This window comes from Rhamphochromis sp. 'chilingali' (assembly GCF_963969265.1).
Source record: "Rhamphochromis sp. 'chilingali' genome assembly, chromosome: 10".
Lineage (NCBI taxonomy): Eukaryota > Metazoa > Chordata > Actinopteri > Cichliformes > Cichlidae > Rhamphochromis > Rhamphochromis sp. 'chilingali'.
Window position 1 is genome coordinate 30,490,167 of NC_137937.1, and position 25,031 is coordinate 30,515,197.

At 40.3% G+C, this 25,031-nt stretch overlaps 1 long non-coding RNA gene across 4 annotated transcripts in view; it reads right to left on the bottom strand.

The window, feature by feature from the left end:
* Window positions 1–25,031, bottom strand: part of LOC308404590 — a 91,294-nt gene that overhangs the window by 6,828 nt on the left and 59,435 nt on the right. Inside the window, exons 4-8 of one of the 4 annotated variants that reach the window (XR_013973153.1) lie at window positions 11,022–11,233; window positions 10,637–10,787; window positions 10,478–10,562; window positions 7,518–9,527; window positions 5,295–6,709 (exon numbers count right to left, since the gene is read on the bottom strand). This is a non-coding gene — a long non-coding RNA (uncharacterized lncRNA). Of the gene's footprint in view, window positions 1–5,294; window positions 6,710–7,517; window positions 10,563–10,636; window positions 10,788–11,021; window positions 11,234–25,031 lie in introns of those variants that run through there. The other 3 variants (XR_013973152.1, XR_013973154.1, XR_013973151.1) reach the window with 3 other exon arrangements.

Genomic DNA, 25,031 nt, shown 5'->3' on the forward strand with positions numbered 1-25,031 from the left:
CCCTGGCGGGTCGCGGAGTATGGGGGTGCCTACTGGGGTCAGCGGGGGAGCTGGCCCCAGGGAGGGGTCACTTGCCCCTCCCTTCCTTCCCTCCCCATCTCCAGCTGCCTCCCTCTTCCCGCTCCACCACAACCACCCACACATGCAGGGCCTTGGAGTAGGGGTATGTCACCAGGGTGCAGAGGAGGCTACCACCCTTATGTCCCCTTCTGGCTGCCTCTGCCTCAATTTTATCCCACAACTTAGACATTCACATTACTCACACTCTCATTACATATACATATAGGATCTTGGGGGTGGGCACGATACACGGAGTCCAAAGTACCATCAGGGTGTACACCCCACCCCTGGCATCGTTGCCCACCTCTCAATTTTAAATACACGTAGACATTGAGGGCTAGCAGGAGGGACCATGCGCTTACCTGCTGCTCTCTGGCAGGTAGCTCCAAGCCCTCCTGGGTTTTAAATGCACCTTAGAACACACATGCATCAACATTACAATGAGCGGGTGGAGGGAGGGTCGGAGTCTTCTCTCACCCCCGTTCTCTGCGACCTGCTGGAGCAGGGGGGCTAGGACTAGGAGGAGGAGTTGGCCGTCCGACTGCGGTCTGGAGTGTGGAGCCTTCCTGCTGCTGCGGAGTCGGGGCGGTCTGCCTCCCCCCACCGCAGGGAAAAGGGAAACACCACCTGGGTCTGGGTGCAGTTCCCCCCTCCAGGGGCGGGGGCACCTAGACCCGGTTTGTAGAGTACGCTTGGGGAGTGTGATCGTGTGTACAGCGTCTCTTTATGTCTGTCTCCACGTTGGTTGAGTGTGGAGTAAGTGCATATGAGAGCATGAGGGTGGGAATGGATGTTTGTATCTGTGTGTGCCTGTATGTCTGTGTCTATATGTCAGGTTGGGTGTCAGGCGCCACCTCTCTGGGGACATCTCAGGCCCTCCAAGGTTTGGAGGCCTATCTCCCCCTACCACCACTTCCCCTGCCAGTGGCGGACCCCCTCAGACATCGGTGCGTTGGTGGTTCTTTGTGTCCGGGGATGGGCGTCCAGGTACACACCGGCTCACTCCTTGGCGGCCGCTTATCGGGGCCTGGAGCCTGGGGCTCGCTCGGGCCACTTCGGAGGTGGGGTGCCCCCGGCCTCTCGGCCTGGGGCTCGGTCACTCAGGCGCAGCTGGCTGCCAGCGGAGCTCACGGGCGCGTCACTGCAACTCCCCCTGGCTTCTGCTCCGCGGCTGCTGAGTGAGCCCTCATCTGGGACTCTCCTCAGCTCTTTCTGGGACAGTGGCGCGGCTGCCCCTCTGTTGGTCTTCCTTGGTCTCTTGTGTTCTGGGGGCCTCTGGATGTCTGGAGTTTTGATCTCCTCCACACCTGCTTCACGCCCTGGAGGACGGGGCTGTGGCCCCCCCACACCCTCTAGCAGATTATTACATGAAGGAACCTTTTAAAAAAACAAAAAACAAGCGCGTCCATGCTCACAGGTGTACACACGGGTGATCACACCCACAAACTACACCCTTTTTGGCTCCTACCTCAAAGCACACTGTGTTCTGTTGATCTTATGTGCTGCACAATAATGTTTAACATTTAGTATTTACTGTCATATTCCCATATATCATTGTGATGTTGTTTATTCTATTACTCTTGTTCTCTTCTGCTTGCTTTCTTTTTTCTTTCTCAGCAGGTGATCCAGGTGATTGATATATGCATTTTTTTTTCTCTGCCCGTTCTGTTGGTTTTTGTCTTTTGCCCTTCTCCCCCGTCCCTCTTCTCAGCTGTTTCTCTTTCCCTCTTTCTTTCTCCCCTTCTTTCCCCCAGTCAAGTCTGTCCCGTATTCAGTAAGTGAAAATAAAATAAACAATAAAAGGTGAATCAAATGGACCATTACGGCAAGGCTGGGATGGTCAGTTTGGTAAAGTAAATCCGTTGGGCATCTTTCTTTGCCTTTAGACAACAATTCTGATGGCAAAAGAGCCAAACGGGACAGGCCCAAAAAAAAAAAAAAAAAAAAAAAAAAAAATCATGGTTTAGTAACACAGTAACGCAGCAACAGCAGTGTAATTACTTTTTTTTTGCAATAGTAATCCTTTACTCGTAACTTGAAAAAAGTAATCGGATTACAGTGATGCGTTACTTTTAACATCTTACTGCTCATCTCTGGTAGGTGGTCCTTGTGGAATTGTTCTCTTTTACAATTGCATCTCACTGTTTTTCAGAGGAAGAGTGTGTGAAAAAAACCTTACTATAGCTGACCAACAGCTCCCAGCTATGCACACCACCAAAGAGCAATAAAGATTAATATGGGCTTCCTTGCCCGTGGGGCCATAGATTTGCCACTTTATATCAATAAATATCTTTAGAAATGAATATAAAAAGACATGCGGCGATGGGGATATATGCCATATACATGTGTATACTGTATACATCAGCTCTGTGTGTGATTCTACTTTTAGCTGTTCCTGTAATCAAAAGAGATTGTCACAGCAGGTGGCTCTGCACTTTTGATTTGGTAGATTTTTATAGTTTTTAACGTCACATATTCTTCCTGACACAACCCCAAAGGGATTCATTTCTCCTCCCAGGATCAAGCCAGAGACTCTTTGTCTGTTAGGCGATTGTGTAAACCATTACACTGTGGAGTCACTAGCTCTGTGTAAACTGCATGCTTAAATATGTTGACTTTTGCATTCTTTGTTGCTGTTGTCCAAACTTCAGATGGCTGTGGTCTGATCTCTCTGTGTAGCTCCCTCTCTTCATGCTTTCCTTTTTTTTTCAGTCCATTTCCATCACTTTGTCTAGATCTCTGAATCTCCCTCTGTCCATCTGTTGCTTTCATTCTCTCGTCTTGCCTCCACCCCCTCCATCTGTCTTAGAGGTTTCACTAACAGGGTACTTGACAGGAGAGAAGTGTGCAGGGAGAGTGGCCTTTTTCTAGCAAGTCAGCTAGTCATCCAAGGCTAATTAAATATAGCTTCTGAGTGCTCGAGTCTCTCTTGCTCTCCTACCTCTTGGTGTCTCTGTCACTATCTTACTTAAAGTGGGTGCTTTTCCTGAACTGAATTAACACTCCTCCCTGTTTCTTACTTGCTTTCTCTCTCACACTCTCTCTATCCCTTGTTCCCAGTCATTGCCTTGGGCTCCTTACACTCAAATTAACCTTTCACTATAAAAATCACACAGGGGAGCAGTATCCAGACAGGTGTGTGTGTGTGTGTGTGTGTGTGTGTGTGTGTGTGTGTGTGTGTGTGTGTGTGTGTGTGTGTGTGTGTGTGTGTGTGTGTGTGTGTGTGTGTGTGTGTGTGTGTGTGTGTAAGAGAGAGAGGGGGGGGATGTAATGTGCATGAATCTGAGTGTGTGGCTGAGTTTACAGGGTTAGCCTGTAAGCCTCTGTCCATGTAATTGTGTATCAGAGTCTTAAATGAGCTCTATTTTCCCAAGCTGATCATGAGAGTGGACGGATGTTAGGTGGAACAGGTAAATCGAAGGTTCAGAATAGATGACGGGTTTACGGGTAAAACGGGAGGAACAGGATGTACATGCTTCCAAAATCTTCCAGCTCATAAGGAATTACACCAGAGACTCATTTATTCAACAGGCCCAGTCAGTTAATAAACTCATGTACATCAGTCTGTCTGTTAAAACTTTAGACGTGAAGTGTAGTAACACTGGTTGGGACTGTCAAGATAGCGTGTCTCCAGGGCTGGAAATTAAGCTTTCCTACTTATAAATGTTACATATTACTGACAAGCTGTGTCCAACAGGCTGACAGTGTGGTGTTCAGCCTGTTGGACACAGCAGTGAAGAGTAGGCGGATAAAAATTAGAGTATCCAATTTCCATGTTGTAGAGATAAGGAGAAGTGAGGGGAGCAGAAGGAAGGTACAAGAGTACGGAAGGGGCAGGAGCCAGTAGTAGAGTAAAATAAAGTGAAGTGAATTTTTAAAATCTGGATTTTATGTCTCTTTGGCTTCATGTTCCTCCTATACTTTTTTTCAAACCTAAACTTTCATGAAGGAAAAATTAGTTAACTTTTTAGGAAGAAGGTTTTGGAAGAAAAGGACAAACAGCAATACACAAAAAAGCTTAAACCCTATAGATGTTTTTATCACACCTCTTTCACTCTATGCTTAGCTGCATACCAGTATTGCAACCCAGTCTCACAGCAAAATGTGAACTAGACCCCAAAACATTTTTATCAGGCTTTTGTAGTCCTCTTTTGTGACAATCAGCACAACTTTGAAACAAATGTGTTACAACAAGAAGTAAATATGTCTAGAACATGTATATTGTAAATAGTCTCAAGTGGGGGCTAAAGACCAAAGCAAAACCAGTACATAAAATACTTTGGTATTTTTATTCATCTTTAGACATGAAAGGATGAATACAAATACTTTACTCCACCACTCATCTATCCATGTTCCAGACGTGGACTATTTCCCTTAAAAGTAGACAATAATTAATTAACCCAGTATCACAATAACGTCTGGGTTTTAAATATATATTATCTCCCGCTGCTAGTACTGATACTTCTGCATGCTGCATTTCATGCTTTGCCTCTACAAAGCGTGAAAAGGAGAGGATGACTAATCAAAGCATACGAGGACGTTTGGACAGATAGCAATCGTATTCAGGGACACAAACATAACGGTAAGACATTTGTGTTGCGAAATGTGATAAAAGGTGAAAATTCAGGACTAGAAACACAAATTAATACAGCAGAGGTTGTGAATATTTCACCTAGTATAAAAAAGGTGAGTTTGTTGTATTTTAGTAGCTAAAAGCTCCATACAGCACAGTAGTGGACAAAAGAATCTTTCGGGAGTAAAAAGTTGAAAAAAATAAATAAAGCTGTTATTCCCCAACCACTAGTATCGCAGCATCTGTCTGCAGTTGTAATCAGTATACTCTAACAGTGAAAACAAAAACAACTCAGCAATAACAAATATCACCATATCTCTTTAGATACAGCCAAACCTCTTAAACGGTTACATAGCTTGATTTGCAACCCTCTCACATATTAAACCTTTATCCTCTTTAAACTAGAAACCTTGCTCCTTCCATTTCTTATTCTAAGAGATCCGCCTCACTTACTGAAAGTTTCTGGGAATAAATACAAATCTGTGAAGGTTAAAATGTGGATTGTGTCTAACTATGGTCATTCGTGTAATTTATATTATAGAAAGTATGCTATAGTAAGTATTATAGTAAGCACTTTGCTAAATATTAATATGTTCATGTCTTTGTAAATCTCTAATTGGCTGTCCCAGTCTACTGAGCGAGTTGCTTTCTGTCTGAGTGGCGCTTTGTTTCCCGTTGTGTCTCTTTTTCTCGAGTGAGAATTGTAAGGTAAAAAGAAATACGAGCGTTGGCTCGTCTGGTGTGTCTTTGAGTTTGTGCGTGTGCGATAGAGAGACAGTCATGTTGGGCACACAGATGGGAGAGCTGAAGATGATTAGAGTGGTATTACATTGTCACTGGGCTGGCACGCACCGCTTTAATTACCAAGTACAGCAAACACACAAAAATTTTTTAGAGACACAAATTTACGCAAACAGACACACGAGCACACTGATAGACAAATTCAAGCAAATATTACGCTACACACAAGCAAACTGATATAATGCAGCCCACGCACAGCGACACTCAACCACCTTATATGCAGCACAGATTTTGACACATACGTTAAATTTCGATTCTGCCTGTTTTTCGTCTAGTGAGTTCACATACTTTAGAAATCCAAAGTTTTTTTAATTTACACATTCCTAATGATACCCATTTTAAAAATCACATGTTACTGAGGGTCAAGATCATAACCAATCACCCTTTTCTTTTTCTTTATATGAAAATATAAAGCAACCTCTGCATTCTGCACTACATTGACAAAAATATTAAGCTACCTACACAATACATCAACAGTAGCTTTTATGTAATCTCATCCTAAATCCATAGGCATTAATATGTAGTTGGTCCTGCCTTTAAACCTGTAACTGTTTCCACTTTCCTGGAAGAATTTCAACAGGATTTTCGAGTGTGTCTGTGGGGACAGAAGAGCATTTGTGAGGTCAAACACACATTGAACTAGAAGGACTGGCTCACAATTTCTGTTCTTGCCTAAGGTATTTAATGTATTGAGATCAGGACTCTATGTAGACCAGTCAAGTCCTTGCCAACAGTATTCATTCAACTATGCTTTTATGAACTTTTCTTTGTGCACTGGGGTACAGCAATCCTGGAACAGAAAAGGATTTTCCCAGACTGTTACCATAAGGTTTAAAGCATAGAACTGTCCAAAATGTAGTATTGAGGCATTAAGATTTTGCTTTAGTAGAACTAAGGACCCCAGAACCACAGAAAATCAACCTCATGGCTCAATAAAATCAGGCAGTTAAAGTCCTCTTGGAATTCTTAGACTCATTCATCAGACTGCAGATAGAGAAGCATGATTCATCACCGCATGGACTACGTTCCCACTGCTCCAGAGTCCAGTGGCAGCGTACTTTACGGCATTCCATATGATGCTTGGCATTGTGCCTTGTGGAAACCCATGCCATGAAATTTCCAGCTCCAAAGCCTACTTCAGTGCACAATGCACTTCAGCACTTGATGACCCTCTTCTGTAACTTTACATGGTCTTCCACTTTGTGGTTGAGTTTCTGTGTATTTTGAGTTGTTTCCATTTTCCAGTAGTACTGCTTAAAGTTGACTGTGGAATATCTATGAAGGATGAAATTTCACAAACTGACTTGTGGCATCCAGTTACTGTACAACATTTAAATTCAGTGAGCTCTTTAAAACAACCCGTTCTTTCATAAATGTTTGTAAAGGCAGACTAAATGGCCAGATGATTGATTTCTACCTTTCTGGTAAAGGCACTCAAATCCCCTGAATTCAAACATGTAAGAAGTGCGGCCCAATACTTTTTGTCCATATAGTGTATTTTAGTCTTGTTCTGTCATGCAGTATCAGTTTTCACTGCAGCCCTGAACTTGTCTAAATATTATCTGACGGAGAACCTAAATGTCCAGTGCAATCAGACATCAAGGGTCTTAACCAGCCAGCTTCCCAGTACCATCTATGTGTGACTGTAGGAGCTGTGAGTGGGTATGACATGTGCTCCCTCTTGCAAGTCACACTCTTGCCTAAATGAAATGAACTATTTCTAGTAGTGAGAACAAGTTTGGACTATGTTGTTATGTGGGATACATATGAGAAAAGATGGCGTTTAAACGTGTTGTTCACCTCCCAACTTGTGTTACGCAGCCAATTTCCCTGGGCTGAAGGCCCAGTGTGTGTAAGTGGCTTGGTCTATACATGAATTCCAGTGATACATTGAAGCAGAAGCATAGGGATTCACAGATGGCACAGAGGGAGATTCAGTTCAACTCTATTTTACTTAAATAGTGCCAATTCACAGTAATAGTAAACTCCAATTGCTTTATATTATAGTGTAAAGAAACTAGAATATTAGGAAAAAAGCCCAACAATCAGACATCCCCACTAAGAGCAAGCAAGGAAAAAATACCTTTTAACAGGAAGAAACCTCTGGCAGAACCAGGCTCAGGGAGTGGCAGCCACCTTGATCCTGCCATGACCAGTTGAGGGTGAGCTAAAAGAAAAGACAGCAAAGACACACGTATGGGAGAGAGAGACATGATTTACAGTAATTCTACTACTACTTTCTAATGATTAAATGTAATAGTGGAACAAAATGGAGAGTGAAAGGACATAAGTGAAGAAGTACTCAGCGCATCATGGCAAGGCCTCAGCAGTGTAAGCCTCCATCCATTCATCCATTCCTATCCTGTTATCCTTATCGGGGTCACAGAAGAGGGGCCTGGAGGGGCTGGACCCTATTCTGGCTAACATCTGGTAAGAGGTGGGATACACCCTGGACAGATCACCAATAGAGAGGATGCCAGTTTTCCAAATCCAAACTGGGAGCTAGTTCCACAGAAGAGGGGCATGGATGCTTAAGGCTCTGCCTCCCATTCTACTTTTAAATACCCTACATACCACAAGTAAGCCAACAGTCTGAAAGCAGTCCTGTATTGGGACAGTATGGTTCCATGAGATCTCCATGATATAACGGGGCTCGATTCAAGTATGTGTATGTGAGGAGAAAGACTTTAAATTCAATTTTACATTTAACTGGGAGCCAGTAAATATAAGTTAATATGAGGAAAATATGTCCTCTCTTTCTCTGTCAGTACTCTCACTGCAGTTTTTAAAGAGAAATTAAAGCAGTGAATTACAACAGTTCACCTTATGAGTAATGAATGCATGAACTTGTTTTTTACGCATCACACTAGGACAGGGTGTTTCTAATTTTAGCAACAAATACAATTAAGCAGTTCTACTTATATTTGTTTAATGTGCACACAGAAGGATATATGCTGGTAAAAGTGACTCCAAGATTTCTCACAGTGTAACTGGAGGCCAAGGTAATACCATCTAAAGTAAATATTAGGGCTGAGTACAATAACCTCAGTTTTGTCTGAAGTAGGCAATGAGAGGTCATACAGGCCTTTTTGTTTTTAAATGGTAAATGGCCTGTATTTATATAGCGCTTTACTTACTTTAAGACATGCCTGTAGTTTAACTAGTTGATTTGTGTCATGTGGCTTCATGAATAAATAAAGCTGGCTATCATCTGCATAGCAATGAAAATATATGTTGTGCTTTCTAATAATATTGCCTAGATAAGATAAAGTTAAGATATTAGATAAGATCGCTGAGTCAAGTAAAGGCTTTTTTAAGTAATGTTTTAAGTACTGCCACCTATGAAAGTCTTCAGAATCAAAAATGAAATGAAATGCCTGAATGAAATAACAGTTTAATAGATATAATACCTAATAAGACAATCAACTTCAATGGGAGATTGCCACAACAGCTGAAAAAATGGGAGATAACTTTGTTTCCTTGTTTAGGGGAAAACCACTGTGGAGAATGGTAATCTCAAGCACATGCAGGAATGGTGCTGAGGTCTGGTTTCCACAAGCAAGAACCAATACATTGCCCATAACCATTAACAAATACCGGTGCCATTACCCTTCCAAGGCAAATGCAGCATGAAAAGGAATAATAAAAGAATTGCTGTTCTACATCATGGCTTTATTCTCAGCACGTGTTTTCCAAGTCCTCAAAAGATCTCTGGTATTATTACCAAACGGTCCAGTTTTATTAAACTTGACTCCTACCAACTGTGTTCAGATGGGTTGGTCATTGGTTGAGCCTATTATACAATTTAAATAACTGTTATTATTCATATTCATCAAAACCTTTCAGTGCACTTCGGATTACAATCGTAGAAGATATAACTCCCATCACCACACAAATGTTTTAGCAAAGGCTAGAAGCAATCAGTAAACTAACTCTGTATGGATTTTCTTGCAATATGCACTAAGGAATTGAGTAAACTGACACCAAAATAAAACCATGTTTTGTTTGAAGGGTTTTTTTTGTTTGTTTACTTGTTTGTCTTTTGTGATCTGAATCAGTCAACACTCACTGGAGTCACTCTTTGTCCCCGTCTCTGTTCAAACAAACATAAAAAATGTTTGTACTGAGTGGCTGAGGAAATCAGAATAGCATGAAAAATGTTTCAGTCTTTCAGAATGTTCATAATTAAGCTGCATCGTTTGTTATTCAACAAAATAAGTCACTGACAAAATGTTGTCAAAAATCCAATATTCAAATGTATATACATAGTTTCACGAGACGAATGTCTGCTATTTACATTGTGTTCATATTGGCTTCACTTTCTCTCACTCTCTCTCTCACACACACACATAATAATGCCTATAAATTTGATTATTTAGAATATACGTTTATACAGACATTTTATTTCCTCTGCAGACACATACATACTGTAAATTCACTCACAGAATGATAATAACAAGACAGCATTTTACGCAACATGGAGGGAACAAAAGTACTTTAATATTTCAGACAGTGATAAATGCTATTGTTAGCTTATCAGCTTGTCAGGCATACTGAGTGTTAAACATTTTTAAAACTCCATTGTATGGGGACTGTTCTGTAAACCATCTCAAAAAGACTTCACAAGTCATGGAAACTAATATATAAGGAAGCAAAGTGTGTAAGTGTTGCATTTAACTTAAACTTGTCCCTGTGACAACCTGGAAAATGAAGAATTCGAAGATATGGTTAATGTTATGAGATACTTCTTTTTGTAACTGTAAGAACTAGTTTTGGTGTCAAAACTAAAACCAAAGGGCACCTAAATAATAATAAAAAAACATAAGGGGAACAAATCTATGCAGAATAAATTCATAATGGTCCTGAAAGACATCTGCCTGCAAAAACCTTTCCAGCCTCTTTAGTTCTCTGTGTTAAACTGTATGCTCTCCTACATGTCGTTTAAGTGATTTTATTATGTTAGATCAGACCTCAGGGACAAGTGCGCAGGTTTGAGGACTTGCTGAAATTATGTATAAACAAAGAGTAAAGCTGTGCACATACTGGAAAGCAATTCACTGGTTGGACATTGCTTTGAAGTTGAAGGTTGATCACTTCTGGACATCCCACATTCTGGTTGCCTAGGTAACTATCAGATGTATTTACTGTCAGTTCATATGTCGTATCAACCATATCGTGTGCTCTCAGCTTTTAATCACTCACCTGGAAGTTGGAAAAAGTTTTTCTTGGGCTCTCGCAACTTCCCCAGCAAAGTACTAGAAAAAGGTCTGTTTCAGTCCTCCCCCAAAAGGTTGATTCTGTTCATCTGGAGGTAGCGTTTTCATGCAAATGAGTCCTTCAGACCGGAACAATACTGAAAGAATACTGTTTCAGTATTTCTCTTACGTTCACTATATAATATTTCATTTACCAAAAGCTTGTGACCAATTTCAATGCTACCTACAAAAAATGATTATTCTATATAACGTCTTCATATCTACATGCATGTATTTATGCTTCTACAAATATGCTGAACAGAAATGCTGAATAGAAAAAATTAAACATGAAAGAATGTCAAAGGAAAGATAATTGAAAACAATTTTCTTACCCTGTGTAAAACCCATCTACAGCCTTTTGGGACAAAAACAGGAGGGAAGCTGTTGAGGAGGGAAAAGGGAGAAGGAGGAGTGGGGAGGGTCAAGAGCTCAATCTATCCCTCAGATGAAAAGCAAACGGCAATCTGTGCGGCACAAACATGCGTGTCATCCCTGGGAATTGGCTGGTGGTTGGTGGCTCATCAGGTTCCTTCTTTCTCTTTTTCTGTGCAAATGGGAAAGAAGTAGAAAAAAAAGAAAATGAGAGAGAGAGAGAGCAAGCGAGGGAAAGAGAGAGAGAGGGAGGCATTTATATTGCATTGGACTGGATGCTATGATGCCTGTTAAACTGATGTCGCAGCTCCCCAGAGAAGGGAGAGGGCAAGAGTAAAAGACCAAAAACAAAGGAAGGATGGAGCTGAGAAGGGCAGCCACAACAGAAGAAGAGGGTGAGATATGGGTGAAAAATGCATGTGAGTGAGGAGAGGTGGGACAGAGCGCAAGAGGTTAATCTAGAACAAATATCCATAGTGATAGAACAAGAGAGCCGGATGTGGCGAGTTGTTACTGGGAGTGGATAAGAGGGGATTTACACAGTGAGTGAAGAAGATAGGGAGTGAAATTGAAAAACAGAGCAGGGCAGAAACAGAGAGACAGCCGGCAAAAATGAGAGAAAGGTGATAGAAAAGAGAGACGTCGGGACAAAGTCAAGAGAGAACTACTATATAATATGACATTGGAGGAAAAACGGATGTTGAAATGATAAAAAAAAAAGATGAGACCCATCAAAATGACAGGGACAAATCTATACAGGCAAAACGAAAAAAGGGGGGAAGAAAGCAGAGGAACATGAGACTAGTATAGCCTATGAAATCTGTCACAAACTAAAAAGTAAAGGCAGACAGAGTAGATGAAGACACACTGAGATAGTGAAGTTTACTTATCCTCTGGTGCCACTTGAAGGTATTAAAGCCTGAGCTGAAAGTCGATAAGAAAGTTGTGGTCAAAAGAGCCAGGCTTTTATAGGCAGAGGTGAAGCCCCAAAACCATTTCATCCTTCATCCCTCTCGTCATCAAGAGTGTGGATTTATCACTCTATTACTAGGCCTTTGGTTCATACGAGAAAGATCATATTTTCTATAAAATGTAAATTAGTTAAATACAAACACTGCTCTTGCATGCATCTTTCTGCTTCTTGTTTAAGGCAGCATTAGTAAATCAAAACAGCAATCCATAAAGCCAAATAATTTACTGAAGAGGCTAAAAACCTCAGCAGAGCAGACAGAAACTTCAGTTTCTAAATCATGAAGCTTTACCTTGCGAGGCAGGTGGATTCTTTCAAGATCACGATTGAGGCTTCAAACTGTGTGCTTGCAACAAACCCACAGTCAGTGTCCTATGAAGAACTACATGCCAATGAGGTAAGAGCCCATAAATGTATTTTAACTGTCACAGTTCACAAGTACATGCTAATGGCAAAACTGCATAACAGCAGAAATAATGCTGCATGGCACAGGTGATGAATTGTTATGGATGGTCTCAATCTCAAGTGTTTTTTTGACAGCTTTTGAAAAATACATAAATAGTTGCGTCTCCCCTCTAATACAGTTCAAAGTTGAAAAGGCAAAGTTGACATTTTTAAATTTTTGCAATTCTTCCTCCATCTCCATCTTTCCACCTTATTTTTCTGCCTGTAATACTGCTCATAGATCATCACCTGCTTCAACGTCTGCAAGTCTACTACCTGTGTCTTACAATAAGTCAGAAATGAGTGAGATGTGAGTTTATGACCAGAGCATTCATTCCATTCAATCCACTCTATACCTCCTCTTAAAACCAGCTGTTTGTCTGTCATCAGGACAATAAGGGGCTGAAAGGAGTGCAGCTGTCCAAGCTGTCTTCACCAGGTTGGAACAGAGCAAGAACATAACTGATAAAAAAAAATTCATGTAGACTCATTTAGGAAAAAAAGGTTTGTTTGTTTGTTAATCTGTACATTCATTCATTTTATTTATTTATTTATTTATTTATTGGGAAATAAATGTTGCAGTGACATTAAGGTCTGACATTAAAAGCAATCTTCCGAACTCAGAAATTGGATATACTTTTTGGTGATCATAGCTGTCTGTGTATATTATTGCTTCACAAGAGAAGACTCCAAGCATGAACAAAAAAAAAAGAACTCAGGGGGTCCTGAGGTGATGTGTTTCTCGATGTCAGTGTGGACTGATGCATTAAAAAGAGTTCTGCTCTGTGAGAAGACAGGCAAGTGACAGACATCAAATTTGCTTCTAGTGATAGATGTCAAAAACATGTTTTTTTGGTTTCAGCTGTTAGTCTATACAGTCTATTCATTGGTGTCTTTAAAATCTGGTGCCACAGATTCCTAACACAAAAAAAGTCCCAGCTCTAAGGCATCAAACCTTTGCTTAGTCTTCTTAAACTCTAGAGCCAGTCACTGGCTAGTTGGTGGTAATAAATTCTTAAACCTTAATTGCGATGTTTCTTTTAAAATAAATCTTTTAATATATGTTCCCATATTTGTTTTATTTGCTATAAGAATTTTGTTTTGCGGTTATAATATTTTGTATTTCTGTAGTCGGTATTGTCTTTTTGTCTGTATGTGTTTGTATACTAGATGACCACTTCTGCCAATGCGTTTATCGTTTGTCTCCCCTGTCACCACCGATTCAAGGTGTTTTTTATTACTTATTTTACTTAAACTGGGTTTCAAATAGCTCTTTGTGAATGAATGTTTAAATATATATAAGGTAGCGTGCTGTGATACTTGCAGAGCAAGTATTCATAGTAAATCACCAATACAGCAGCAACAAATCACACTGTTGTTGCATGAGTAAAACTCATTTGACTCTAGAACCATTTTCTGCTAGGCTAAGCAAGGGACAATAATGAAGAGTAAAATCAGAGATGGCCAATTTCTTCATCTTAACAAATCAATACGCAGTGTAGGTGCATAAGTTGATGTTTTCAAAATGTTACTGCTCATTTTCTCCTTCTGTTGCTGCTATGATTATCGCTATATCTTCGCTTTTTCACAAGCCACCGTTGAATGCAAAACACCGCACCTGTTCTCTGAGGGCTGTTGAAAATAATTAACAGTGCAAGAGTAGCTGCAGGTGGATATTTCTTTTTCTTTTCCCAGCCAAACCTCTTTGCAGAAATAAAATATTCTCTACGAAGGTCTTTCTCATGAAGTTTATTGTGAAATTAGTTGAGACAGAACAGCGAGAGCCACTTGTGCCAGATGCACAAACAGTATCGCTAGACAGAGGGGATAGAGGGGCAGATGCAGACAGACAGGGATGATGAGAGAGAAGAGAGACAGATGGAAAGATGGAGATAGATGGAGACAGTAAGTTAGGGAGGATATTCGAGCAGTTTGCCTTGAGCCTGAATCAACACAGCAAGCTGACAGCTATATCTGTAGACTTTATTAACATGGAGAGGCACAAATCCATGCATGAACACACACTCGGTCATTTTGAAGCACACACTCACACACATACGCAAGATCCCACACAGGCAGTCGAAACTGAGTAAATATTCCAGGCAGAGGTTTTGAAAGACAACCATCAACAAACATCAAGCCTATACTGATGGATTTCAGCGATAGACGACGATCAAACAAACAGGTAAATTCTCGCCAGGAAGGAAATGAATTAAAGACAGAGAGCAATGTTTAATCTTGTTGTGCACATTTACCTGCATTGTAATATGGACTTTATTTTTAAATGTATGTATTGAATTGTTGTCTCGTTTTTTTGAGATAACACGAAATAATGCTACTCTAGGGACATTTTTCCATTTATGACAGTGAAAGTTGTATAAAATCAAGAATGAACAACATCGTATTTTGACCTTCAGAACAAGACATTTCTGGTTTCAAAGGATTGATAAAATCTATCTTTTTTAGAGATGGAAAAAAGGTGTGTGTGTGTGTGTGTGTGTGTGTGTGTGTGTGTGTGTGTGTGTGTGTGTGTGTGTGTGTGTGTGTGTGTAGGTAGGTAGCAGCTGGTTGACACAGTGGGCACTGGGATGGGTATTCTGTCAGATTTGGCACAAGGAAGTGACATCACCTATCATGATGTTTAATTAACACCTTGGCGTGTGTGTGTACTTCTTATTTTGTGAGGACACAGGTTTGATTTTATAGTAATAATTTGGAGACTTGGCTATGGGTTTCTTTGTTGTGGTAGTCCCCATAACATTAGATAGAAAAGAATGGATTTAAGGAAGAGCTCATTTAAATTATTCTAATGTCCTTTAAAGTAATGGAAACACAAATCTCTGTGTGTGTGTGTGGGGGGGGGGGGGGGGGGGGGGTTGTGTGTGTGTGCGTGCGCCTGTCATGACTGTGTGGAGTTTAATTAGCATCTCAGTGCGTGCATGTGAAATTATGAGAGTGGATTTCATGCGTGCATGTCACGGAGCACATGCTCATCTATGTGTATGTACATAAGTGTGGGTGCGTGTCTGTCAATGACAGCTGAGGTCACTCCTGGGGGGTTTAATCTGGATTCGCATCAGGAAGTGGGATGGCTTCAGCTGGTCTGATTGGAGTTTCCGTCGGCAACCCAGAGGTTCACCAGCTGTACTGATGATACACTTCCTGTAACGATGGAAACCTCTCCTTTTCTTTCACTTCTTTTCCTTCCTAAGCACACATGCTCTGACACACACCTACTCTCGCTAAGCCTTGTGCATAGGCCTGAACAAAGGCTCACATTCAGACTCTAATTATCCAACAGTGAATTGGACCTTAAGCCTCTGTCACACCTCAGAGTGGTGATTAGATCCTCTGCCCTCTTCTTTGCTCACCTTCTCATAAAAGTAAATACTTTTCCCATCACACGCTGTTATTAGCAGAGCAGAGAAACTTTACTCAGTAGGGTTAAGTTCAGCAATTATGATGGTAGTTATGTGGGTAGCCACAGAGCCCTTCTCTAAGACACTGTATGTTCTTAAGATGATGCTTTACTCTGTCACTGGTGCCTCTTCAAAGAAGATTACAGGGTCAAACAAAGCATTTATTCATGCTTTTTTCTTCTATCGTTTTTATTTAAAGGTTCTCATCTTTGGGTCACTAAAGCTGATGGTACTATTGCAAATCCTGAGCCATAAAATATCCTAATATTTTTGCACCCACTATAACCTGGCTGAGCTGTTTTTAAATGTAATAGTGTATATTGTCATATGAAGAACAAAGTTCTTCACAGAAAGAACTGCACCCTTGATGCACCCTGATTCTATAACAACTGACAAAGTAAGTAGAAGCCAAGTTCTGCTAATCAAATGCACTTGATTAACTCATCATAAGCAATTGTGAATAACTCCTGTAGAAGCAGGTGTTTTGACTGTGTGTGCTCACACAGTGATGTCCAGGAATGAACGGCCTGGCAAATTCACTCCAAGGTCAGAACATGCAATCCTCAGAGAAACTTCAAAAAGCTACATTTAAGACTTCACAGACCTCGGTTAGCTTGTTAAACTTTAAAGTTAATTATGGTACAATTAGAAAAAGACTGTGCAAGTATGGTTTGTTTTGGGGGCTGCCAGGAGAAAAGATTTTTCCCCTAAAAAGAACAAGAGCTGCATGGCTTAAGTTACTAAAATTGGATCGGAAAAACCACAAGACTTCTGGAACAATGTTGTTTGGACAAATGAGACCAAAGTGGAGATGTTTGGCCATAATGCACAGCTTCAAACATAGCATATCAGTGCAAATTCCTCATAACAACGGTGAAGCATGGTGTTGGAGGGGGTAAGGATTTGGGCTTGTTTTGCAGCCACAGGACTTGGACATCATACTGTCACGGTCTGGCTGGCAGACCGTGGGGATGTGGGGAAAGGAGGACCCAGGCGCGGTGCTCTATGTATAAACAGTGTGTTTATTTACAGAGTGGAACAAAAACAACAATAAATCCCCGTGTTCTCCCAGACTCCCGTGTCGTGTCTCTGCGTGAATAGTTCGTGTCTCTGTGCTCTCCGCTCCCGTGTCAGCACCCCCCGGTGCTCGCTGCTCTTCGTGCCTTCCACGCTCCTCCTGCGGGAAACAATAGACGCAGCCGTCAGGACACAAATAACCGCGGGCATACACTTACACACATTAACTCAATTCAATGGGACGACTAACGTGGAGTCTCAAGCAAATGATCCCGCGTCGGTGGGAGCTCCAACTCTCTCCTAAGTAGCTCCCCCGACGAGGCCTGATCAGCAGCAGGTGTGTGACTTCGGGTGTGGCCAGTCCTTCCGCAGGGCCACACCCCTCAGGCCTGCAGGTGGCTGAGCTCCATCCTCCAAGCATACCCGCAGACACACACACACACACACACACACACACACATCTACAAGCATGGAGAAGAGCAGCAGCAACACCAAAATACATATAATAATAATAATATAATTCATAACTGCTCAGGGATCCTGGGTTGCTCAGACCCAGGACCCTGACACATACAGTCATTGAGTTCACCATGAACTCCTCTGTACACTAAAATATTCTAGAGTCACATGAGACCATCTGGCTGAAACTGGGTCATCCAACAAGAAAATGATTCCAAGCACAGCAGCAAATCTACAGCAGAATGGCTGAAAAAGAAAAGCAGGTGTTACAATGCCCGTGTCAAAGTCCAGACCTTAATCTGATTGAAATGTTGTGGTGGGACCTTAAGAGAGCAATGCATTAGTATCTGCAAATTAAAAACGTTCCAGCCAAAGTCAACAATTTAATTTTTCTGCAGCTTTAAATTGCTGCAGAACAATTCAGAGCTGTTCTGCAGCAATGGAGGTTGATCAAGCCTTGAAATCTGGTGCTACGAAATCCTACAGGTTCCAACTTTTCTGGATTACTTACAACACCCTCTGTCTGCATAAAAGGAGTGTTGGAACACACTGTGGTAGTATACCCTCCTGAACATCAGTTGAACAGGATTGTACTGTGGAAAGTATTGTGTTGCTACAGAAATGGAAAGAAAAAGTCAATTAACAATGGAAGAGGGACAGACCATCATAAAAACTTAAAAATGTAGGTCTTACCTTTAGAAAAATTGCAAAGAAAGTCAAGATGTCAATGAGTACATTTTCCTTTATCATCAAAAGGCACTCAAACTGGGCCAAGCTCTGACAGGAAGAGGTCTGGCAGACCCAAATCCACAAATGAATCTAAGGACAACTTCCTGAGAATTAACAGCGTGTGTGATAGGCAGCTCACAGGACAACGGCTTCAATTACAGCATAATTTGTGGTCATACAGGGAGTGCAGAATTATTAGGCAAGTTGTATTTTTGAGGAATAATATTATTATTGAACAACAACCATGTTCTCAATGAACCCAAAAAACTCATTAATATCAAAGCTGAATGTTTTTGGAAGTAGTTTTTAGTTTGTTTTTCGTTTTAGCTATTTTAGGGGGATATCTGTGTGTGCAGGTGACTATTACTGTGCATAATTATTAGGCAACTTAACAAAAAACAAATATATACCCATTTCAATTATTTATTTTTACCAGTGAAACCAATATAACATCTCCGCATTCACAAATATACATTTCTGACATTCAAAAACAAAACAAAAACAAATCAGCGACCAATATAGCCACCTTTCTTTGCAAGGACACTCAAAAGCCTGCCATCCATGGATTCTGTCAGTGTTTTGATCTGTTCACCATCAACATTACGTGCAGCAGCAACCACAGCCTCCCAGACACTGTTCAGAGAGGTGTACTGTTTTCCCTCCTTGTAAATCTCACATTTGATGATGGACCACAGGTTCTCAATGGGGTTCAGTTCAGGTGAACAAGGTGGCCATGTCATTAGTTTTTCTTCTTTTATACCCTTTCTTGCCAGCCACGCTGTGGAGTACTTGGATGCGTGTGATGGAGCATTGTCCTGCATGAAAATCATGTTTTTCTTGAAGGATGCAGACTTCTTCCTGTACCACTGCTTGAAGAAGGTGTCTTCCAGAAACTGGCAGTAGGACTGGGAGTTGAGCTTGACTCCATCCTCAACCCGAAAAGGCCCCACAAGCTCATCTTTGATGATACCAGCCCAAACCAGTACTCCACCTCCACCTTGCTGGCGTCTGAGTCGGACTGGAGCTCTCTGCCCTTTACCAATCCAGCCACGGGCTGTTAAGGTTCAAAATTGAGGAGGGAGAGTACAAACCACTCATGGTCCAGAAGCTCTTGGTCCAACAATGATTTTAATGAATACACGCGTGGGAAGACAACTCTGTACGCAGACAGCCAGTAGTCCTCGACTTAATCAAAGCATGAACAGATATTTTATAGCATCAGGGTTTGATTTACTGACGCCCCTTCATGCGTCACAGATACATTTTATACATAGATCAGATCAACACCAGAATGACTTTTCACCTAGAAGATCATCTTCTATTTTCATGGCTGGTACTTTCCGTTATCTTAAAGTGAATTGTTCCTCTTTCTTGTCGAGACATAACTAATCTCTCCTCTAAATAAATCTAACTAATGTGTGTGTATGTGTTGACCTCACATGCTCTTTGTGTCACCTCTTCACCTACTGTCTGTGTCTCGTCCTCAAATGCTCTTTCTCAATTCACCTGTTGCACTTCTGACCTTTTACCAGACCAGAAGCTCACTGAGACTATATGTATGTCTTCTACCAAATAAATGTTTTAACCAAGAACCTCTACTAAAACCTTAATATAAAATGATCTGATATATAAGTGTTTTGTAAGCATGTATTGCAATTCCTTCTATGGCTCCAAGTCACTTGCACAATAGATTGTCCGAACATCGCGCCGAACAAAGCTTCCGACCCCCAATTAATTGACCGAGCTCCAACTCTTTAATAAGCACAGATATGCATTGTGTATAAAATAGTCATAACTGCTTAAGGCCTTCTTAAAGCTATCTGTTACATTGTTAAAGCCTCGTCTTAGCCTGCTGCTCAAAATAACTATCTGCTTTCACTTCTGCATACAACTTCCTGTCAGCCTGCAACTCAGTCTTTCTGAAAGAGACACTGTTTAACCCCTGAATGCAATATAAACTCCAGATTATATTATTAATGCAATGGTACTGATGACAATTATTCAACAATAGCAGTAAAATAATTTCCCTGCTCCACACGGCCCATCCATCTGGCCCATCAAGACTCACTCTCATTTCATCAGTCCATAAAACCTTAGAAAAATCAGTCTTGAGATATTTCTTGGCCCAGTCTTGACGTTTCAGCTTGTGTGTCTTGTTCAGTGGTGGTCGTCTTTCAGCCTTTCTTACCTTGGCCATGTCTCTGAGTATTGCACACCTTGTGCTTTTGGGCACTCCAGTGATGTTGCAGCTCTGAAATATGGCCAAACTGGTGGCAAGTGGCATCTTGGCAGCTGCACGCTTGACTTTTCTCAGTTCATGGGCAGTTATTTTGCGCCTTGGTTTTTCCACACGCTTCTTGCGACCCTGTTGACTCTTTTGAATGAAACGCTTGATTGTTTGATGATCATGCTTCAGAAGCTTTGCAGTTTTGAGACTGCTGCATCCCTCTGCAAGATATCTCACTATTTTTGACTTTTCTGAGCCTGTCAAGTCCTTCTTTTGACCCATTTTGCCAAAGGAAAGGACGTTGCCTAATAATTATGCACACCTGATATAGGGTGTTGACGTCATTAGACCACACCCCTTCTCATTACAGAGATGCACATCACCTAATATGATTAATTGGTAGTAGGCTTTCGAGCCTATACAGCTTGGAGTAAGACAACATGCATGAAGAGGATGATGTGGACAAAATACTCATTTACCTAATAATTCTGCACTCCCTGTAGTAGGCAAGTCTCAGTTTCAACTTCAGCTTTGACAGGACAAGTTGCCTACTTGTACTATGCTTTCATTTCAGAGTGCAATGTGACATTAAACTGCATAATTTTCAATAAAACCTGGAAAAATTTCAATGATCTAAAACTTTTGACTGGTAGCGTATATTAGTTTACACCTATATACCTGATTTGTTATTCCCTGTCAACTAAGTGTTTCAAAGTTTGATGTGTTCTTTTAATAAAAAAGACACCAATGTCTGATGAGGTTCACAAGAGGTAACTGTCAGAGAGGCATAACATCTTTAAAACAATCCATTGCAATTATTTTATTGCTATTTAGTAAGTTGAAGATAGTAATTTTCTGACAGTATGATTTCATCTTTTAAAATTCTTGATCTTGATTATTTCAAAATTCAAGTCTAATGATTTTTTTCCTTTACAAAAGAACCCTTGTTTTAAATCATCCTGCATTTATGATTCACCTGCTCAGAAGGGTAGTAGTAAGATATTTTTATGTGAAACAGGATTCTTCTATAAAAGAAATAAATATCCTGCCTCCGCTTTTCATGCTCTTTTTCATCTGTCCACTTTTTTCTCTTATTCTGATTTTCTTCTTTTCTTCTTCCTGTGGTATGACTACTTCATCATCTGGCGCCCTATGACAGCAGCGCATTAATCATGGTGCCTCTTTCATACACACATGCACACCACACATGAACACACATACAAAGTCCACACAGACACACACACACACATATATATATATATATATATATATATATATATATATACACACAAACAAACATTCTGGATCCTGGATATGGATATTAATCTCCCCTCAGCTATGCAGTAGTTCATGTTCATTTTATTGGCGCATGGCACATATATGGTAGATTTAAAATAAAAAACAGCTTCAAAGTTTGCAACATTATTATATTATATTGCTGCAGTGAAAAAGAACACAAATACAAATGCAAAGTCCTGCAGATACTTGCATACATTATCATAACAGCACACTCATTTTCACTTTTTCATACTGCCACAGTCAAAGGCTGGAGCTGTCGTGTTTCATTCCAAGATTAAAAACTACAGTGTGTGTTGACTCTGTTTCCAATAGATTTAAGGAAAAAGTCAGTTTCACATTAGAAAAACGCCATATCAAAATCTGAAAACAAAACCATGTTGCAGCTTTCAACTCCCTGTATCCAAGTCCAACTTATCTTACACACAGCATGATGTAGAAAATCTCAGTATTTACATTTAGTGTGTGGACAGCTCTGTGTCATCATCACTCCAACTGATCCAGCTATGAAATTGTTTGTAACATCTGATATTGATTAGCTGTTTTTCTTTCCCATCATCTCAGTGGTCTCCTGATAATGGTTGTCAAATTCAAATGAAAGTTCATGCAATGTTGCTGTCTTTCTGTAGCATCTTTACTTAATATATATTCATATCACATGTATCTGATTTCTTCTACATACTTGAGTCCATATAGATTTTTTGTAAGGCCCCAAATAAAATAAAAATGGATTTCATTCTGCAACAAAACCAATACTATAAAAACATATTATTGCTTTTAAATAGCATGGTTTTTACTTTTGATACACCTTTTGGGAAAACACTCCACACAACAGTAGACTGGTGCACAATAAGTAAGCGAATCAGCCAGAAAATATAGATTTCTGTTGGGAAACTGGTCTCAAAGCGCACTGGGAGACCGAGCTGTGCAGGAGGTTTGGTTTTATACTGGAGGAAGCAAGACAGCAAAAGTAAGAGGGAATTGATTAAAACCTTTGTGTAAAAACTACGTGAAGCATAGTTTTGGTCTTCTCCTGCTGCTGGTTCAGTGAATGTGAATGACGAAACCTACAGTTTCAGCATCTGTGAAATGTTTGCTTTCAGTGCCCGACAAGGATCCAACTTTACATGTGTTTACATCTTTTTGCAGACTCTGCCTACCTGTTCTTTAATTGTTTGTTTTTTTGGCTGTTTGGTGGTTGTTGAAATAGTTTTGTTGGCTTTTAGCTGGTTCCAATTTTTCTGTGAATACCACACATGCCTATATTTAAATAACAGATCTGGCAGTACATCCTGTTAAACCAGATGTTCTCCCTCTTTTCATTGAAGCCTTCTTTTTATGGATTTACTACTACAACACAGATTATGTTAAAGGCCTGGACACGTTTGAAATCTTTTGTCCTCCACAATGGAAAATGGCTAAAAACATAAACGGGTATCACTTAAGCCAGCTTCTATTTTATAAATTCTGCTGCTCGTTTGACTTTTTCACTCATTTCTTCACTTTTTTCTGACATGTTTGCATTTCGATCCAGCTCCACTCCACGTACCTGGCCTCTACCACTACACTTGCTGTCTTCTGAACAGCTGCCCCCCATCCCCCTCCTTCTTTCACATAATGGTATGATCCCAGTCTATCTTTGAGGGTGATTGGGCGCATGGTGTGCCCATCAAAATAAAGTCCCAGTCCTGCCAACATGGATTCTCAGCTGGATAATCGTATTGCGGGCGGATGTTCAGGAGCCGTACATTTGACTCACCTGGTCTTGCCAGAGCAGCTCAGTTGCAAGGCAAGTAAATGATCTAAGCGATGATTCTTTTTACAAAGTCCAGGTCTATTGAAGTCATTACTTTAACATTACTCCATAACATGAGGCTGAGATCCATGGTCTTGTTATTGCCAGTTAACTTAAACTTAAACTTTAGGCTACAGTATAACACACACAGGAACTTTTTTTTAGTGTTTTAAAACAAAAAATTTAAAAAGATAATAACCAGCCCAAAGGGATCTCCATAATGATTTGAATGTTTGTTTTATTTTATTTTGGGGGTTTTTGTTTGTTTGTTTGTTTGTTTGTTTGTTTGTTTGTTTGTTTGTTTGTTTGTTTGTTTTTATCCTCCATCCCCACAGATAATTGAAGAGTTATAGATATAGTTATCTGTTTAACCAAACACTGGTTCTAGGTTCACTCAGTCATCCCTCACCTTTCACATTCAGTTTGGAAAAATATTGAAATCTCTTATCCCCTAACAGTGGATGACATCATGGTGGCTACGCTCTGAATTTTTCCAGCTTCAGAGCATAGCCACCTCACCAGGAAAAGTACATTGTGAGCACTCACTATAAGCCTTCACAGGCATTGCCCCTACAGAGTTTTGTCATTACAGGATGTGTGCCCTCAGGGTCACGAGGATGCGGCTTTAACTCTGCCATCTTGTAAATAACATTTTTTCACTTTAGAGTCAGAGAAAGCATTTGCATCTCAAGCCAGTCCTCAAGAGGCTGTAATAGATTAGAAACCCAGTAGGTCAATAATTGAATAGCAACATTGTAATGAGAATACATGTAAATATAGATTTCATTTTAGCACAAAGGCTCTGTTTCCTAGCACTCCCTGTGAAGGCTAATTTAAAGACAGCAAATGGCAAGAGCAGAGAAAGATCAATGTAACCCCGGAGGGCAACTAGGGAAAAACAGCATTATTTTAAATACAGTGCACAGCAAGTGATAGTAATATAGAAGATTAGCTGATACATCAGCTTATTCCGAGCACTCAAGTTGCGTGAAATAAGTAGTTTGAAATGATGATATGCGCAATCTTGCAGATGTTGGAGTGTTAAAGGTACACGAGAAAATCAGTCTCTTTAAAAACAGAAGGTATTATGGAGGTAGATTAAATTTATGCATAATTAACCCAGTTTTAATATGTATTGATGCTTTCTGCAGTATAACAGCAGAAACATAGTGTTTATAGCTATAAGTCATCTTAATTGACAATCAAGAGAAGACAGTGAGATGACTGCTTCAAAACAGAAGGATATGTTTGTGAGATATGTTTTAGAAAATTCCTTTATGGGATTGAAAAAATCTTTGTTAAAAAATTGCAAAGCAATATTCGTTTAAAGCTTAAAGATGTGATTATGTCCATAATTAAGTGGATGCTACTTTAAACAAGCACCTTTAGACAACAAGAAAGCCGACATTTAATTAGCTTCCACTCAAGAGTTCTCTACAGATTGCTGAAGATACACTAAAAAAACTAAGAAGACGAAACTGAGGGTAAGCAAACTAAAGACTAATACTAAAAGTGAAAAACAGTCATGAGAGGATATTTAAACTGGAGGATAGAGTTTTTTAAAGGCTGTAGATATAAATTTCAACAGGAGTGATTTTGAAAGTCTGGAAGCCA